Source organism: Balaenoptera borealis (genome assembly GCF_965194805.1).
Source record: "Balaenoptera borealis genome assembly, chromosome: 5".
NCBI lineage: Eukaryota > Metazoa > Chordata > Mammalia > Artiodactyla > Balaenopteridae > Balaenoptera > Balaenoptera borealis.
Genome location: NC_138862.1, coordinates 127008381 through 127027532, shown reverse-complemented (window position 1 = coordinate 127027532; position 19152 = coordinate 127008381). Strand labels below are relative to the sequence as shown.

General features: G+C 41.6%; 1 protein-coding gene across 6 annotated transcripts in view; it reads right to left on the bottom strand.

Annotated features, from left to right (window-relative positions):
• The window catches only part of PIK3CB (phosphatidylinositol-4,5-bisphosphate 3-kinase catalytic subunit beta), a 194414-nt gene extending 179944 nt beyond the window's left edge, over positions 1–14470 (bottom strand). For 3 of the 6 annotated variants that reach the window (XM_082393687.1, XM_082393691.1, XM_082393689.1), the window contains exon 1: positions 14232–14469. The gene's annotated coding sequence lies outside the window, so the exon portion shown is untranslated. Of the gene's footprint in view, positions 1–14011; positions 14157–14231 lie in introns of those variants that run through there. The other 3 variants (XM_082393690.1, XM_082393692.1, XM_082393688.1) reach the window with 2 other exon arrangements.
• Between the last annotated feature and the right edge of the window lie 4682 nt (positions 14471–19152).

Here is a 19152-nt window from a genome sequence, read left to right as displayed (position 1 = left end):
AAGACCCAATGCAGCCAAAAATACATTAAATAAATATATAATAAATAAATAAATCTTAAAAAAAAATGTTCAATATCTCTCTAATGCAAATTTCCCCTTCTCAAACCCACTGTCATAGTTAAGCATCCCTCACTGCTCTTCTGGACTGCATATTGTAATACCTCCCCTCCCTGTCTCCCTACCTCTGAAGGGAATCCTTCCAAGTCCGCCCTCAGATCACAGAAGTATAGTTTATAATTCTACTCCAAGGATCTTGGGCTACTTGTACAAAGGCAATCAAGGGACAGTTGAGCAATTCTCCAAATAATATGATGATTAGAGGTAACCAAATTAATCTATTTTTTAAATTTCAGACAAATTTTAATAGCTGCTAAAGCAGTCTGATAAAAAGATTGAAGCGTTTGGAGTAGAAACTATTGACTAAAATAATTATCCTGCTCATCCTGGATCAATCTGTTATCTCCTTCAAAGAGACAGTAATAGCTTTGGATCCTGGTGTGTAGAAAAATGTGAATACATCTGAGAACTGCCACCAGTGAGGATTTGATATTAAAATTACTTTTTTTAAAACTAATTAATTAATTTATTTCTGGCTGCGTTGGGTCTTCGTTGCTGCATGCGGGCTTTCTCTAGTTGTGGCGAGGGGGGGCTACTCTTCGTTGAGGCGTGCAGGCTTCTCATTGTGGTAGCTTCTCTTGGTACGGAGCACAGGCTCTAGGTGCGTGGGCTTCAGTAGTTGTGGGACGTGGGCTCAGCAGTTGTGGCTCGCAAGCTCTAGAGTGCAGGCTCAGTAGTGTGGCACACAGGCTTAGTTGCTCCATGGCATGTGGGATCTTCCCGGAGGGCTCAAACCCGTGTCCCCTGAATTGGCAGGCAGATTCTTAACCACTGCCCCACCAGGGAAGCCCTAAAATTGCTTTTGACAACTCAATATAGGAAAGAGGTAACAACTGAAATGAAAAATTAATATTCTTGATAATAGCCTTTCCCTCAGAGGGAAAGCAGCAAACAAGCAATGCCACCATAAAGGATTTAGCAAAGTGCCTGCTATATTGTAAGCATTCCATAAACTTTGGCTATCATTATTAATATGCCTAACACAGGGTTAGACCTCCATCTTACCCACCTATGCATTAATTGTACAGGTATAATACAAGTCAATGTAGAAGACAGAATAAATACAATTTTCTTAAGCTTTAATGATACTTAAACTAAACATTATAGTGTCCATTGTGTTTAATTTTGTAATACCTTACAAGATTACCTTTTTAATCATCAAAATAGCTGAATTTCTCTACTTTGTAGTTACATGCATTGATTACATAAATTCAAAATTCAAAATCACAAAAAGAAATTCAAAGGCACATAATTCAAAAGCACAAAAGGATATACAAAATAAAGTCTCCCTACCACAAATGTCTCTCAGCATCCGAGGTTACACTCCCCAGAGGCAACCAACGTATAGCAGTTTTTCGGTATCCTTTCAGAAAGGCTGCATCTAGGGAGTTGCCTTGTGGCTTAGTAGTTAGGATTATGGGCTTTCACTACCGTGGCCTGGGTTCAATCCCTGGCTGGGGAACCGAGATCCTGCAAGCCACACGGCATAGCCAAAATATAAATAAATAAATAAATAAATAATAAAAAGGATAAAATTATATGTTTATGTACCAATTATCTTCAGAAAAGTAAGCCAGAAAAAGTTGATGTTATTCATTAGGTTTTTGTTTTTGTTTTTTTTTATAAATTTATTTATTTTATTTTTGGCTGTGTTGGGTCTTCATTGCTGTATGCGGGCTTTTCTCTAGTTGCGGCGCGCAGGCTTCTCATTGCGGTGGCCTCTCCCGTTGTAGAGCACGGGCTCTAGGTGCGAGGGCCTCAGCAGCTATGGCATGTGGGCTCAGCAGCTGTGGCTCGCAGGCCCCAGAGCGCAGGCTCAGCAGTTGTGGCGCACGGGCCCAGCTGCTCCGCGGCATGTGGGATTCTCCCAGACCAGGGTTCGAACCCGTGTCCCCTGCATTGGCAGGCGGATTCTTAACCACTGTGCCACCAGGGAAGCCCTATTCATTAGTTTTTAACTGAATGGAGCAGCTCCTTATAATATCAACTGCATAGTTAGGAAATAAAACACTAACTTAATGTGTATTCAGTTTAAATTGGTATGTATTTTTACATTCCTGAAAAAAATAAACTTTGTACATTAAAAAATAAAGAATTTTTCCATTTTAAATAATAATGCAGGGAATTCCCTGGTGGTCCAGTTAGGACTCTACGCTTTTCACTGCCGAGGGCGCTGGTTTGATCCCTGGTCCTGAAACTAAGATCCCGCAACCTGCGTGGCACGGCCAAAAATAAAAAAAAATTTTTTTAGGGCTTCCCTGGTGGTGCAGTGTTTAAGAATCTGCCTGCCAATGCAGGGGACATGGGTTCAAGCCCTGGTCCGGGAAGATCCCACATGTTGTGGAGCAACTAAGCCCATGTGCCACGACTACTGAGCCTGCACTCTAGAGCCCGTGGGCCACGACTACTGAGCCTGCACTCTAGAGCCCGTGGGCCACAACTACTGAGCCCACGTGCCACAACTACTGAAGCCCACGTGCCTAGAGCCTGTGCTCCACAACAAGAGAAGCCACCACAATGAGAAGCCCGCGCACCACAACAAAGAGTAGCCCCCGCTTGCCACAACTAGAGAAAGCCTGCGTGCAGCAACAAAGACCCAATGCAGCCAAAAATAAAATTAATTTAAAAAATAAAATAAAATGACCTCAGCAATTTTCTAAAAAAAGAAATTGCTACCTTTTAAGATTACATTTTAAGGCAAACATTATTGACACTGTCAATAATATATCAAGACTTCAAAAAGGATTGTATTCCTTAAAAATATTTTCCTTTACTAAAATCAGATCCCAACCTTAGCATCCAACTAACTAGATGTAGTCAGTCCAAAACTTCTCTTAAGTTACTAAATAGTTCATTTTCAAAATGGATAATACATCGGTGGCTTTAGGTCTCCACACCCACTCAGGAATGACGAAAGAATACCTGTAATTTTGTAACTACACAGTTCTCATCTATAGAAACCATTGCTTATAAATGAATTCAAAATAGTGATTAGCTCAAAATAATTATTATGGAATTTATAAGGTAGGATTTTCCTGTTCTAAGTGCTTGCTTTTTTTTTTTTTTTTTAAACTTTGGGTTTATTTATTTTATTTATTTATTTATTTTTGGGTGTGTTGGGTCTTCGTTTCTGTGCGAGGGCTTTCTCCAGTTGTGGCAAGTGGGGGCCACTCTTCATCGCGGTGCGCGGGCCTCTTCACTATCGCGGCCTCTCTTGTTGCGGAGCACAGGCTCCAGACGCGCAGGCTCAGTAATTGTGGCTCACGGGCCTAGTTGCTCCGCGGCATGTGGGATCCTCCCAGACCAGGGCTCGAACCCGCGTCCCCTGCACCGGCAGGCAGACTCTCAACCACTGCGCCACCAGGGAAGCCCCTAAGTGCTTGCTTTTTATTTTGTAAAATAACACACAGTTTGGGAAATAATGTTAAAGGCGAACTAGGTAACTAAAATAACATTTGTGAGTCACTGAGATTACTGTCAACAGAAAAAAGTTCAGACTTCTAAGAGGGAAAAGTGACCCACCTGCCCCAATTTGAGCCCACTCACGGCTTGTCTATGGCAAGAGGCATACTCAGTAAGAGCTCAACTCTTCAGCAGTAAAGAAAATAATCACAAATCCCCCATTTGCAGATTGGACGTGCTGTCAAAATGGCTTATAATGGCATCACAACCAGAAACTTGACTGAAACAAGTTAACTGGGCTCCAGAGCTAGAAAGAAAACCTCCATTGTGTCCTATGCATCTCCTTCTATGTGTCTGAGTACTACTAATGGTAGATGTAATGTTAATGCTCACATTCCTTTCTCATGTGAATATGAAAAAAAAGGCCAAAGTATTAATGCTTCTCAATTCACTATTTTTTTAAGTTAAGGTATTAACAACTGTAGTCTATTGGTTCATTTATTCAAAAGTAAATTTATGAAAAAAAAAAAGTAAATTTATGTCTAACTTCTTCTATTCCCAATAATTTAGGATCAAGCTTAGCAACATGTTTTAATATACCACCCAAACAAATTACCTAAGCAGAAGAGAAAAAAAAAACTTGGTATTTTCTTATTTAAAAACTCTGTAAAGATGATCTACACAAGCGGACTAGGACCTCTAACTATACGAAGTCATACATTAAGTATTTTTGTTACTTACACATATATGACAAACCACAAAACCACAGTCCAATTGTAAAGCCAAGGGAAAAGGAAAAGCTCATCTTACATTCAAAACAAAGGTATGGGACTTCCCTGGTGGTCCAGTGGGTAAGACTCCGCCATCCCAATGCAGCGGGCCGGGGTTTGATCCCTGGTCAGGGAACTAGATCCCGCATGCCTGCCACAACTAAGAGTTCACATGACGCAACTAAGAAGCCCACATGCCCCAACTAAAGATCCCGCATGCCGCAACTAAGATCCGGTGCAACCAAAATAAATAAATAAATATTTTTAAAAAAATAAAAAAGGTACACTATATCACATAACTAATTCATTGTTTAACTCTTAACTCTAATCCATAAAACAGGACTATACACATAAAAACTTGTTTAAGAGTAGTGAATGAAAGTTAATGGTTAAATGATTAGAAAATTGCTTCCTGATTTCAAATACCCAGGTACTGTAAAATGAAGCTGGTGATTATTACACTAAAAAACAACACTTTAAACTTATATAGTCTCGGGCTTCCCTGGTGGCACAGTGGTTAAGAATCTGCCTGCCAATGCAGGGGACACGGGTTTGAGCCCTGGTCTGGGAAGATCTCACATGCCGTGGAGCAACTAAGCCCATGCGCCACAACTATTGAGCCTGCGCTCTAGAGCCCGCGAGCCACAACTACTGAAGCCCACACGCCTAGAGCCCATGCTCCGCAACAAGAGAAGCCACCACAATGAGAAGCCCGCTCACTGCAATGAAGAGTAGCCCCTGCTCACCAAAACTAGAGAAAGCCCGCGCACAGCAACGAAGACCCAACACAGCCAAAAATAAATAAATAAAATAAATTAAAAAAATAAAAAAGGAAAGAGCCCTCTTAAAAAAAGAAAAAGAAAAAAAAAAATATATATAGTCTCTTTCAACCTTCCTCCGAAGGACCTAACAAATAAAAAAACTATTGACGCAATCAGTTATAAGCATTAATTCTAACCCAGTGTTCACAGCAACATTATTTACAATAGCCAAGATATGGAAGCAACCTAAGTGTCCATCAACAGATGAATGGATACAGAAGAGTGGTGTATATATATATACAATGGATTACTACTCTGCCATAAATAAAAAGAACAAAATTTTGCCATTTGTAACAACATGGATGGATATGGAGGATATTATGCAAAGTGAAATAAGTCAGAAAGAGAAAGACAAATACTGTATGATAACACTTATATGTGGAATATAAAAATTAAAACAAACTAGTGCATATAAGAAAAAAGACTTACAGATATAGAGAACAAACTAGTGGTTACCAGTAGGGAGAAAGAAGGGGGGAGGAGCAAGATGGGGTAGGGCAGTGGTCCCCAACCTTTTTGGCACCAGGGACCAGTTTCGTGGAAGACAATTTTTCCACGGCCAGGGGAGGGACGGGGCGGGGCGGGGTGGGGTGGGGGGGCAGGGGGCGGTTCAGATCATAATGCAAAAGATGGTTCAGGCAGTAATGCAAGCCATGGGGAGCAGCAGATGAAGCTTCGCTCGCTCACCTGCCACTCATCTCCTGCGGTGCGGCCCAGTTCCTAACAGGCCTTGGACCACTACCGGTCTGTGGCCTGGGGGTTGGGGACTCCTGGGGTAGGGTATTAAGAGGTACAAACTACTATGTATAAAATAAATAAGCTACAAGAGTATATTGTACAAGACAGGGAATATTTTATAATAACTATAAATGGAGTATAACCTTTAAAAATTGTGAATCACTATGTTGTACACCTGAAACTTATATAATATTGTAAATCAACTATTCCTCAATAAAAAATAAATTTAAAAATAAATAAATAAGCAAAAGCATAAATTCTAGAGTCATACAGACCTGAGTTTGAAACCTGACTCTCCCACTTAAAAGCTGTGTGCCACCTGGCATGTTAACTTCCCAAAGCTTCAGTTTCCTCATTTCTTAAATGAGAATATCATTAGTACCTTCATTACAAGTTTCTTATGAAGATAAAATGAATAATGCACAAAGAGGAGTTAGCATAACCTGACACATAGGTGAGCATTCAATAATGTTAACTTTGGTTATAGTTTAATCCTATACAGTAAATCACACAGAGGAGTTTTTCTAATAGGCTATATTGACAGTCACAGCTTTAAATGACAAAAGAACATATTGATAAAAGGAAGCAGGTAACAACAGAATGCATAGAATTAAAGAAGTCACTGATTAAAAAATAATTGCCTGGCTCTCAAGGAGAAGATAGTACATTCTTCATAAGTTAAAGGTAAAACAATTGTTACTCGTTGGTACAGCATATATAGTTCTCTGTAACACACACACACACACACACACACACACACACACAGTAGACATTCCTTGTAGGTAGAATGAGAATCTAAAACCCAGAAGCCTCTCAGTTAGGGAAAATTTTAATAATCTAATAATGGAATGGTGGGTGAAGTACATCAAGAGTTAAGACAACTAATGATTTCCAATGAAAATGTGAAATTTCCACAGCCATCAAAAGAACAAAAATAAAATAACTATAATTGATCATAACATTGTCCAAAATCAACAACCATCTTCTATGGATGTTTCCTTAGGCTCACAGTGCAAAAAACAAGCATGTTAAGAGAACTCCAGTTGGTTTTCCCCAGGACATGCCTCTAATAATTAACTACAATGAATCTCATTGGAGGAATGATGTCCATGTAGCTGATAAACATGGAACCTAACTTTTGAAAATATACAACTGCAGAAATAAGTTTTAAATAAATTTGTGTCCAGATAACATAAGGGCAGCAATTTGTAATGATTTATAAAGTCAGAGGAAAACACTGATTTTAATAGTATGATATCTAAATACAAGAGCTACACTAAATCAGTAGTTCAAGAATAAGCAATTTTAAATGACCATATTTCAACTATTTAATAGAAATTAGTTACTGTGTAACTACATGTAAGTAACATGTCAGAGGTAGTAAATAGTGGCCTGGCTACAAGAAATGAGCACCTCTATTTCAAACAGCAGGTCTTCATTTTAATTCCTATGAAAATGTTTAACAGGTTAAGTGATTAAATAAACATTAAAGAGAACTTCAAATTGCAGTAAATTTATAATTCTGACAATCTGCAATACTCATTTAAATCACAAAAGCTCAATCATTTAAGCTAGTAAAGTACAAATGGCTCAAAACGGAGTTTGGCCTCTTGTTGACAGTCACCTCAAATTTCTTCCAGTGGCTCAGCAGGTAAGGAATTCATGGAATTCAGGGCTTCAAGGTCTAGTAAGCATTACTAAACCTTACTGGTTAAACCATCCAGTCAACACCAAGTTATGTGGGGCAATACCTGTAGATTATCTAACTCCTTTGTCCCTTCCCACATCTTCTCTACTTCATAACTACCATTACTTCTAAACGGTACAAAGAGGTAAACATGAAATTGGTAAATATTATAAATTAGTTATTAGAAATGCAAAGAAAAACTATGGTCAGGAATGTGGTTAAACTGCAGTTTAAATAAAGCTTCTGGATTACCCATGGATTTCTTTTAATCCACATAATCCTCCTCCTGAAGGCATGGATAATCAGGTTGCTCATTTCGCAAATGAGCATTTGCCTGGTGGTCTCCCAAGTAGTCAGAGCAGCAGGAGACAAGCTACAGGGTCAGGGATGCAGCAGTCCCTCCGGGGTTTGCGGTAGGGGACTGTGAGCTGCTGACCTGTGCTCTAACAATACCACAACACAGGGAACTGCCAGATTAACTTTCTTTATTTTGGCGGTAAATTTCCCCTATTAAAGGCTCAACAGATAATAATAACCTCAGGTGACCTACTTTAAATTAAATAATCAAGAAAATAAGGAAATATACATTCTTGGTGAAGAAGTGGGGGCAAGACAGATCATGGAGCCAGGACTCGGGAAGGATGTGTAAATTTTTTGAGGAAATGAGGGAATTTCTAAATTATTGACTGCTTTAGGCTGGAAACAAGTTAAACAAATAATGGAAAGCTACCTTTGCAATACACCATAGCTATAAAGATAGCACATCTTTCCCTCAAACCCTAGAAGAGTTGAATACCTGAAACAACTAAGTGCTGGAATAAAATGGATAGGCTAGCAGAGGTGACAATGCTAGAGAGAGAGAAGAGAGAAAAGCTGAGACTTCATAACATAATCCTTGGCAAAATTAATCTCCAGTTTACCCTAGCTTACCCTGCAATTGCAGTAAATGGGATTCTGGGTTTATCACACATGAGAAGATATGTTATGCCATCCTTTATGATTTTATCACAGACTTAGCCTCCAAATTTCTTTGTTAGATGCTCCCTATTGTAACTTGACTTTATGGGATTTGCCTCACTTGACAGGTTCCAGAAGTTATACAATAATTTTTTTTTTAATTTAAAGCCTGTTAAACATTCCTCCATCTACAAAGTTTATTATTTTACTGCATGTAAACCCGTTACGTTGAACACTGAAATTCTTTTATTTATATTTCTAAAATAAAACCAACAATTAGGTTGATCAATTAACCACTTATTCCAAGTTCTAACATATTCTATGCATGAGAGACCTTCCCTTTAAAAAAGCAAATAAATCCAGGGAATTCGCTGGTGGTCCAGTGGTTAGGACTCTGCGCTTTCACTGCCAAGGGCCTGGGTTCAACCCCTGGTCAGGGAACTAAGACCCTACAAGCCACGTGGTGGCCAAAAAAATAAAAAAATAATTCCAAGTGTTAAAAATGAAGGGGGGCTTCCCTGGTGGCGCAGTGGTTGGGAGTCTGCCTGCTGATGCGGGGGACGCGGGTTCGAGCCCTGGTCTGGGAGGATCCCACATGCCGCGGAGCGACTGGGCCCGCGAGCCACAACTGCTGAGCCTGCGCGTTTGGAGCCTGTGCTCTGCAACGAGAGGCCGCGACAGTGAGAGGCCCGCGCACCGCGATGAAGAGTGGCCCCCGCTCGCCGCAACTGGAGAAAGCCCTCGCGCGGAAACGAAGACCCAACACAGCCAAAAATAAATTAATTAATTAAAAAATGAAGGGAGGCTGACAGTAAAAGGGGTAACATGAGGGAATTCTTTGGGGTGTTGGAATTATTCTGTACACTGTTAGCGGTGGTGATAGTTACAAGAATCTAGGCATGTGTTAAAACTCATAGGACCGTACATGAAAAAGTTTTTGTAAAATTTTAAAATTCAATGTCACTCTTTTAGAAATGTCTTTTTTATTAAAAAAAAAAAAAAAACTATCAACTCAGAAAAAGAAAGGTCTAAATTAGAGATACGCAACCTGCGTTATCAGAGCAACTGGTAGGTAACACACTATACACACCCAACCATACATCTAATACCTTTCATTTTTCCTCTCTCAACTGGAAGCTTGTGACTCAGGATTATTTAACCTAGAGATGATAACATAAAGGTTACCATGGAATATATGAGAGAACAACTTAAAAAGGAAGTACACCAGTTTAGAGTCACTCCAAAGGGTAAAGCTGGACCGACCCAGTGGCTGGAAAATCCAGGAAGTCAGACTTTGATTATGAGAAAGCAGAAAGGCCTCTTCAAGAAAGGATAGTATCCTTTCACACAAGATGTCCCTGCAGACATCAGACTACCAAAGGCACATAGGCACTCCTTAGAAAAACAGCCCATACAAATCAGGGAGTGGAGAGAAGGCAGAGGGAAAAAAAAAAAAAGTGTCAAAATTTGGAGAGGGAGATGAGAAGGCAAAAGGAGTGAGAAGCAAAGTTGCCCCACACAAGCCTGAAAATCTATAATATTGTCCTTTATCTTCCTTTTCTTCTTCTTTTCTACTAAATTTCCAGTATTATTCTTCTAGTCTAGGATTTCCTTCTCCAACGTATCTTTTCCCTATTATCTACTCTGACAATGGAATTCTACACCTTGATTTTTCCATACCCTTCTTTCTTCACAAACCTACTAGGTAGTCTTTGGGGCTTCAGTCTCGGGGGAAATCCTAAATTATTTGCCTCTTTCTACAACATGACAAAGCTTGCAAGTGAGCAGTTAACAGAAGCCAAATGACAGGGACTTATCTCTCCAAGATATGGTAAGATATGATAACTGAATCAAATGGTTCAGAGGATATTTACATAAATGCACACAAGCTGGGGTGGGGGGCCTCAGATTTTAAAAAAATAGTGTAATTGAAATAAATAAAAACACCTGTTCTCTGTAAAAATTGCAACTGCTACCCTATAGGATTTGGTATGCAGTACTGGATTAAACTACCACATTCTATAGAACCAGTCCTCTCCAGTCAAGACCAAAATTCAACGCTTCTAAAGAACAAGACAAGGCTGGAAAACTTGTATGGTTTCTTATCCGCAAAAATACTAATGATCCAGTATACAATGAACGAAATCCGCATTTGTTTTTGTTATTAACGGCTTGACGTCTAAATGCTTAGCCTTTTCAGGAGGTACAGTACCTTAATGAAGACTGAGAAAGTAAGGATACCTAATAGAATAACTCTAGGCCCTGTGATCACTTCCTCATTTGCACAAATCTGGGACCAAAAAAGGGTCAAGTGTGTTCAGTACATGTTATACTTGGAATCGGAAGATTTTATAATGTATTTCATTCACACATTCATTCATTCAACATTAGTTAAATTTTCCAGACACTGTTCTGGTTACTGAGAATACCCCAGGGAAGACCAAGTCCCTTCCATCAGAGAGATTATAATATGCTGGAGGGAAAAGACCATAAACAAATAAACAAGAAAATAAGCAAGATAATTAGCTGATAATGCAGGTAGAGTTTGGACTTACTTTTTAGTGCAATAAGAAGCCCCTGGAGCAGGAGAGTAAGTAAAGATCACTCTGACTGCTGTCTGAAAATGGACTGTAGGAGAGCAAGGCCAGAGGCAAGGAGACTAGTTAGGAAGCTACTACCTAGGAACAACTGGGGTGGTGACAATAAAAATAAAGTGAAGTAGGGACTTCCCTGGTGGTCCAGTGGTTAAGAATCCATCTTGCAATGCAGGGGACGCCGGTTCAACCCGTGGTCAGAGGAACTAAGATCCCACATGCCACGGGGCAGCTAAGCCCACGCTCTGCAGCTATTGAGCCCCTGTGCCGCAACTAAGACCCGATACAGCCAAAAAATAAATAAATATTTTTTAAAAATAAAAAATAAAGTGAAGTAAATATATTCGGGATACATTTTGGAGGCAAAATCAACAGGGTTTGCTGAAGGACTGGTTGTGTGAGGCAGTGGGGGAGCAGTGAGGCAAAGTGATGAATTAAGGATGACCACCAGATTTTTCACTTAAGTAGGTGGAAGAGGGGGGTAGAGGGGTGCTCTTATGAAATGCAGACTGCTGGGGAAGGAACAGGTTGAAGAATGGAAATCAAGAGCTCACTTTGAACATGTCAAGTTTAAGATAGACAAATGAAGTGAAGATATGTAGGCAGATAGAAGAAATGTGAAGTTCAGAACTGGAGATAAAAATCTGAGAGTAAACAGCATGGTGATAGTATTTAAACCACAGGACTTGATGAGATCACTAAGAGAGAATACAGGTAGAAAAAAGTAGAGGGACGGGCTTGGACACCCTGAGGCATTAAGATGTTTTGAATTCATGAAGAGAAGGAAAAGTCAACAAAAGAGATAGAGAAACAGAGTGAAGAGAAGAAAAACCATAAAAGTGGAGTATCCTGGAAGGTTCCTTTATATAATATGATACTCTAATCCACCACCACCCTCCCATCCTGCTGGCCACATACTCTCAAATTCTATAAACAAACAAAAAAAAAAAACTGAGGCCCAGGAAGACTGGGTGACATCCCCAAAGTCCCACTATCTGGGACCCAGGACCAGGCCTAAGAGCCAAGATGTGACTTCTGACCCCTAGCCTTTTCACAGTGGATAGCAGTGCTTCTACTATTGGGTTCACCAGTGAGACAACAGGGAAGGTTATAATTTAGGAAGAACACAATTAGACTACAAGGAAGAAGATAATTTAGATTACAAGGTTAATTTTTAACTTTTTTCTATGTATTTTGTTTACATTCACAAAGCAAGTTGGATCAAAAGCCTTTATGGATGAGTCCCTAAGAAAAGCAAAAAATACAGACAAGAGGTGAAAAAAGGCAATAAATCAAAACCCAACTCGATTTTCTCCACTTCTAAAAAACACTCTGGGTATTCCCCGGTGGCGCAGTGGTTAAGAATCCACCTGCCAATGCAGGCGACATGGGTTCAAGCCCTGGTCCGGGAAGATCCCACATGCCGCGGAGCAACTAAGCCCGTGGGCCACAACCACTGAGCCTCCACTCTAGAGCCCGCGAGCCACAACTACTGAGCCCGCCCGCCACAACTGCTGAAGCCCATGCGCCTAGAGCCTGAGCTTCGCAACAAGAGAAGCCACCACAACAATGAGAAGGCCGCGCACCGCAACGAAGAGCAACCCCCGCTCGCGGCAACTAGAGAAAGCCCGCACACAGCAACGAAGACCCAACGCAGCCAAAAATAAATAAATTTAAAAAAAAAAAAAAAAAAACCCACTCTGAAGGTAAAAGACCCTCATTAGGATGTGAATCAGGGGTTGTACAAAAAAGTTTTTTGATTTCAGTCATTTTTGCTTTAGTGAATACAATCCCAGTTTTAAAGCTTAAGATTTTTACTTTGTTCCACACTTGCCTTCTGGAACTAGGTTAAGATCTTTATCCTGACCACCCTTTCCTATGCTACTTTATCATGACTTAAGCAGTTCTGCTTTTACCATAAAAATCTTACAGTGTAACCTAAAAATCCCCAAATGATTAATGAACTGCTGAGAATTCTGACTCGTTGGAGATGATTTTATTAGGAATCATATTTCCAAACACCCATTCAGTGCTTCAAAATAAGTACTCATCTAATTTAACTATGATGACTTCACCAGACAGTAACACTGCCCACGATGATGTTTTCAAAAGCACTTGTCACTCCCTTCGTATGTAGCAATGCAAAAAAAGGAGTCTGTTTTCATATTTTTCTCTGTTTATACTCTGTAACAAGTGACAGTTTAAGTGTCACTTAAGATTATTTAAACAGCAAAGCACTTCAAGTTTACTGTATCCCACCACCTTGCATCTGAAGCGAATCCTAAACTCGCTGTTTTATTTAAACAGCAATTCCCACTCGGTACCTGAGACAGGTATTCCAAGGCAGCCTTAGCAAAAAAAAAGAGACTCCAGCATTCTAGGATGAGGCTATAGGATTCGTATTTTGGCCACTGTTAAGATAACAGGCTCCTGTATTAAGCAACTCCAGTGGAGGTTACTGCAACATCAAAGCGCTTCGGAAATAAATGTGCCCCCCAAAAGTACACCCGCAGCCAGGAATCAGCAATAGCTAACAAGGGAAGATGCTGCAACAGAGTTACTCCTAACAGCCTACCACTGACCGAGCAGTCGCTCTTCGGTCATGTACATCATCCTGTCCTAGCTTCACAACAACCCTGTGAAGTACGTATAATTATTCCCACTAACAAATCCGGATACTCTGGCCCAAGGCCCCAGGGCTGCTCAGTGGCGGCGCCGGGATTTGAAAACACGACCCTATCCCAACAGTCCAGGATCCCCGCCCCTAAAATACACCCTGCGCAAAAAGGCATCTGAGGATCAGGAGCTCGCGGGTGTCCGCACAGACACAGGGGGCGAGGACGCCGCCTCTCCCCAGACGCCCCTCAGGAACGCGACCCAAAGGGCCGCGTCCCTGCCGCCCGGAGGCCGGGGAGAGCCGCTCACCTTGCAGAGCCCCGGGAGGGCCTCAGGCGAGCAAGGCACCCCCGCGGGCCGGCGTCCTCGGCGCCGGCAGGAAGCGCAGAGCGGCCACTCAGTCGCCGGCGCCGCAAGCTGTGGCGGGCAAGAGCGCGCGGCCGGCCCGCGCGGGGGCACCTCAGAGGCCCGCCGCGACCGCGCCGCCCCTCAGCCGCGCCGCATCCGGGTCCCGCTCCACTGCACTCACCTGCCCGGCGCTCCGCCGCCGCCGCCGCTGCCGCCGGCTCTAGGCTCCAGGTGCGCGGTTAGCAGCTCAGGCCACCGCGACCGTCCAGCTGCGGCGCTCCCATGCCCGTCTCTCTCAGTCGCCACCCGCCTGCCCCGCGCGGCGTTACACCAGCCCGTCGCCCACGGCCATGGCCAGCTCCGCCGCCGCCGCACCGACCGACGAAGCACGCGCGCGCCGCCGCCGTGCCCGCGCGCGCGCGCGCGCGCGCGCGCCCGCCTCACGGGCCCACCTCCCAGCAGCCCTCGCCCCGCCCCGTGAGCCGCTCCGGCCAATCCCAGGTCTGCGGGCTGGGCGGGGCAGAGCTGGTCCCCGCTGGGAGGGAAACCGCCGCCTAGTCTTTTCCGTTGGTGCCTGCTGGGAGGCTGAACCGCTGTCTAGTTTTCTCCGGCTGCCCGCCCAGCAGCGGCGCTGCTGTGCGGCAGTTCTGCTCCTCTTTGAGGCTCCCGGAGGACTCGGAATCGGGAATCCCCGGCAAGCCGCTTTCAGGAGAGACCCACCACCTGCCCCGGCCTTCGTAGCCGCCTCCGAGAGATTTCTCTGTTCCTAGTTTCCTTGCCGGCCTTCTCTTCCCAGTCACTCTCCCCAGTTCTGCGACTCTGAACTGATATCTCGGTTCCTGGGCCCTACACTTTGCTTTTCCCTCTCCCCCTGTGTCACTCCTCTTCTGGGGGTGAGGCCGCTAGGTCGGCTGCCCCACAGCTGGCCCTTCAATCCCTGCACTGGTCATAAAGCAAAAGTCCAGCATTCCAAGCCCAAGATTCTTTTTCTGTGTGTTCATTTTTGCGATAACTAACATTTATCTGCAGAGGCTTACAGTTTACCCAGCCCTGTTCGCATACCTTACCTCCTGTTATCTTTTGACCTCAACCGGGAAATCTCATGGTCCTCTTTCTTAATGGCACACTTCAGTTTCACTTACTGAAAACCAAAAATTTAACTTATTGTAAAGCTACTATATTGTAAGGTTATTGTAACTTATTGCTACTGTAATAACTCAGGCAAATAGTTTAGTCTGGGATGGAATCTCAAGTAAACCTAATATAAAGCAAAGGTGGCAAACAAGCCTGTGATAAAAGAATACTTTATTTGATCAATGATCCTGATTTAATTGACTTCATAATAAATTTAGAGCCATACCATATTCAAAAATATGTTCCAGAAGAGTTAAAGACCTAAAAATATACAAAACAAAGACTTAGAGGAAATTTTTTAAAGAATAGTAATATAACTTTAAGCAAGACAGGAAGCTCAGAATCATCAAAGAAAAAAAATTTTCTACCTAAATATTTTGAAAGTTTTGCATAACATCACACTAAGACAAGTTAAAACAAAAAACAATAGACGGAATAGAACTGCACAAAACATATGGCAAACACATTATATCTCTAACATAAAAGAGTCTCTATAAATGGATTTTTAAAAAGCCAAATAGGGGCTTCCCTGGTGGTGCAGTGGTTGAGAATCCGCCTGCCAATGCGGGGGACACGGGTTCGAGCCCTGGTCTGGGAAGATCCCACATGCCGCAGAGCAGCTGGGCCCGTGAGCCACAATTACTGAGCCTGCGTGTCTGGAGCCTGTGCTCCGCAACGAGAGGCTGCGATAGTGAGAGGTCCGCGCGCCGCGATGAAGAGTAGCCCCCACTCGCCGCAACTAGAGAAAGCCCTGGCACAGAAACGAAGACCCAACACAGCCAAAAATAAATAAATAAATAAATAAAAAAGAATGCAGCATGTCTTTAAAAAAAAAAAAAGCCAAATAGTTCAATGTTTTTAAAATACAGGCAACGTCTACGAGCAGGCGATTAATGGAAGAGAAAATCCAAATGGTTCATTAAAAAGACGCTTATTTCACTAACAGTCATGGGAAAGCAAATTAAAACAGTAATCCATTTCTCACTCATTAGACTGGCAAACATTAGCAAGAGCAATCAATGATACATAGGAAACAAGCTCTGATGGGAGTGTAAATTGCCACAAACTTTCTAGGAGTAATCTGGAAATACCTATTTAAATTTAAAATACATATACCTATCCATTGACCCAAAAATGCATTAACTCTGCCCTATAGAAAAACTAAAGAAAATACTAATTGTAAGGATGGACCCAAGGATGCTGTGGTGGGTTGAATGTTGGCCCTCCAAAAGAAGTCCACCTGGAACCTGTGAGCATAGCCTTATTTGGGAAAAGGATCTTTACAGATGTAATTAAGTTAAGGATCTTGAAATGAGATCATCCTAGATTTGGGGTGGGCCCTAAATCCAACGACAGGCATCCTTTCAAGAGAAAGGCAGAGAAAGATTTGAGATGGAGACACAGAGATAAAGGGGATGTGAAGAATGAGGCAGAGTTGGGAATGATGCAGGTACAAGCTAAAGAATGCCGAGGATTGCTGGCAGCTACCAGAAGCTTCAAGGGGGCCACAGAACAGGTTTGCAGAGCCTGCTAACACATTGATTTCAGACTTGGAACTCCAAATCCGGGAAAGAATCAATTTCTGTTATTTTAAGCCACTCAGTTTGTGGTAATTGTTAAAGTTGCCACAGGAAACTAACACAGATGCTTATTGTGTTACGTGAAGTGCAAAACAAACACAAACTAGGAACAATGTGATTGTCCATAGGTAATGGAATATATGAATCAATTGTACTCCCTCCATACTCTGCAATATTATACACTGATCAATGATGAAAATTAGTTGGACCTATCTGTATTGACCCAGAGGGATGTCCTTGATATATTGCTAAAGTGGAAAAGCAAATTGAAGAGAAATAAAGAGTGGTATGATCCTGTTAGTATATTGCTGACCATTTATAGATATATCCATGGGGGCATAGAGAAAGGGATTGAAGAATTTACACTAGGCTGATCACATTGCATAGCTCAGAGGGCTGAAATGTCTTTATAGATATTTGATATCTTACTGTTAAAACCATTGTTTGGGGGATATCAGGATATATGTATACATATAGCTGATTCACTTTGTTGTACAGCAGAAAGTAACACAACATTGTAAAGCAATTATACTCCAATAACGATGTGAAAAAAAAATTGGGGCTCCCCTGGTGGAGCAGTGGTTGAGAATCTGCCTGCCAATGCAGGGGACATGGGTTCGAGCCCTGGTCTGGGAGGATCCCACATGCCGTGGAGCAACTAGGCCCGTGAGCCACAATTGCTGAGCCTGCGCATCTGGAGCCTGTGCTCCGCAACAAGAGAGGCCGCGATAGTGAGAGGCCTGCGCACCGCGATGAAGAGTGGCCCCCACTTGCCGCAACTAGAGAAAGCCCTCGCACAGAAACGAAGACCCAACACAGCCATAAATAAATAAAAAATTAAAACAAAAACAAAAACAAAAAACAAAAAAACCAAAACTTAAAAAAAAATTGTATTATCTTATGCCTTTAATAAATACAGCTTTAAAGAAAAAAAAAAACTTGTGACTAGTTTTTAAATCATGATTAAAGTGGTGAACATAAAGAAAAGGTTCTATCTGTTCAATTTTAGAAGACTCAAATGTTCTCTACTTCCCCACTACTGAGTTCTGAGTTATATATTCAATGCATAATCTTTTGGTGTTTTTTAGGGGGTGTTTTCCCCCTATTTTCCTTCTTCTTACTTATGAGTACTTCCTTACTTCTGAGTATTTCCTAGGCTCACAAACATTTTTTATTTTTCCTTTTTAGACTTTGAGTGCTTCCTCTTCATTTTGTAAGTAATAAATATGCATGGTTTGAAATCCAAAATGTACAACTGAACGTTCAGTAAAAGTCTCTCTCTCAGCTACTACTCGCTCTTCACAGACAACCAACGTTGTCAGTTTCTTGAGCATCTTTCCAGAAGTATTGTATACATATATAAGCAAGTACAGGTATATTTCTCCATTTTTTAACACATATGGAAGTGTTTGATTCATGCTTGGTTTTTTTTTCACATAATATCTATCAGGTTGTTTGATATCAGTGCTTATAGAGTTTATGTATTCTTTTACATTGTTACTGCTACGCAGAATAGAAAAAACTGCCCACATCATAAATTTTCACAAACGGAACACACCTGTGTAATTACTTCTCAAATCAATAGAGGACATGACAAATATCTCAGAACCCACTTCTGATCCCTTTCAGTCACTGCCCTGCCCCCAGGGATAGCCACAATCCAGCTTCTATCACTAGAGATTCCTTCTTCCTGTTTTTGAACTTTAATTAAATAGATTCATACAGTGTGTGCTCTTTTTGAGTATGGCTTCTTTTGCCCTACATTTCCTCTACACTGTTTTGATATTCATACACTACTGCATATAACTGTATTTTGTTCATTCTCATTGTGATACAGTATTTCATTGTATCTGCATTCTATTTTCTGGCTGTATAATGTTCCATTGCAAGGATATATCAATACTATATCTCGTCCCTTACTGATGAATATTTTTAGACTATTTCCAATTTTTTGATATACAAACAATGCTGCAATGAACAACCCTGAATTTATATCATTTTGTGCATACGCAAGTGTAACCACAGAATAAATCCTTAGAAGTAGAATTATTTGGTCAATATGTATAGGTATTTGTAATTTTGAAGGATATTGCCAAATTGCCCTCTCTCTGGAATGTATCCTTTACACTCCCACCAGCGGAATACTTGAGAGCTTATTTTCTTAGAATTTTAGAGCTTGGAGCTTGGAGACTTAGAAATTACATTGTATAGCCTACTCATCTTACACTGGGAGAAATCTAAGCCCTTAAAGGTGAAAAGAGTTGCACAAAGTCCTAGAACAAATTACTTACCATCCCCAAACTCTGAAGAAGGAGGCCTGGATGCTCGTCTCCATATCAGAGAGAGCCAACAAAGCCTCAAACATCCTGTCCTGCCACAGCTATTGGC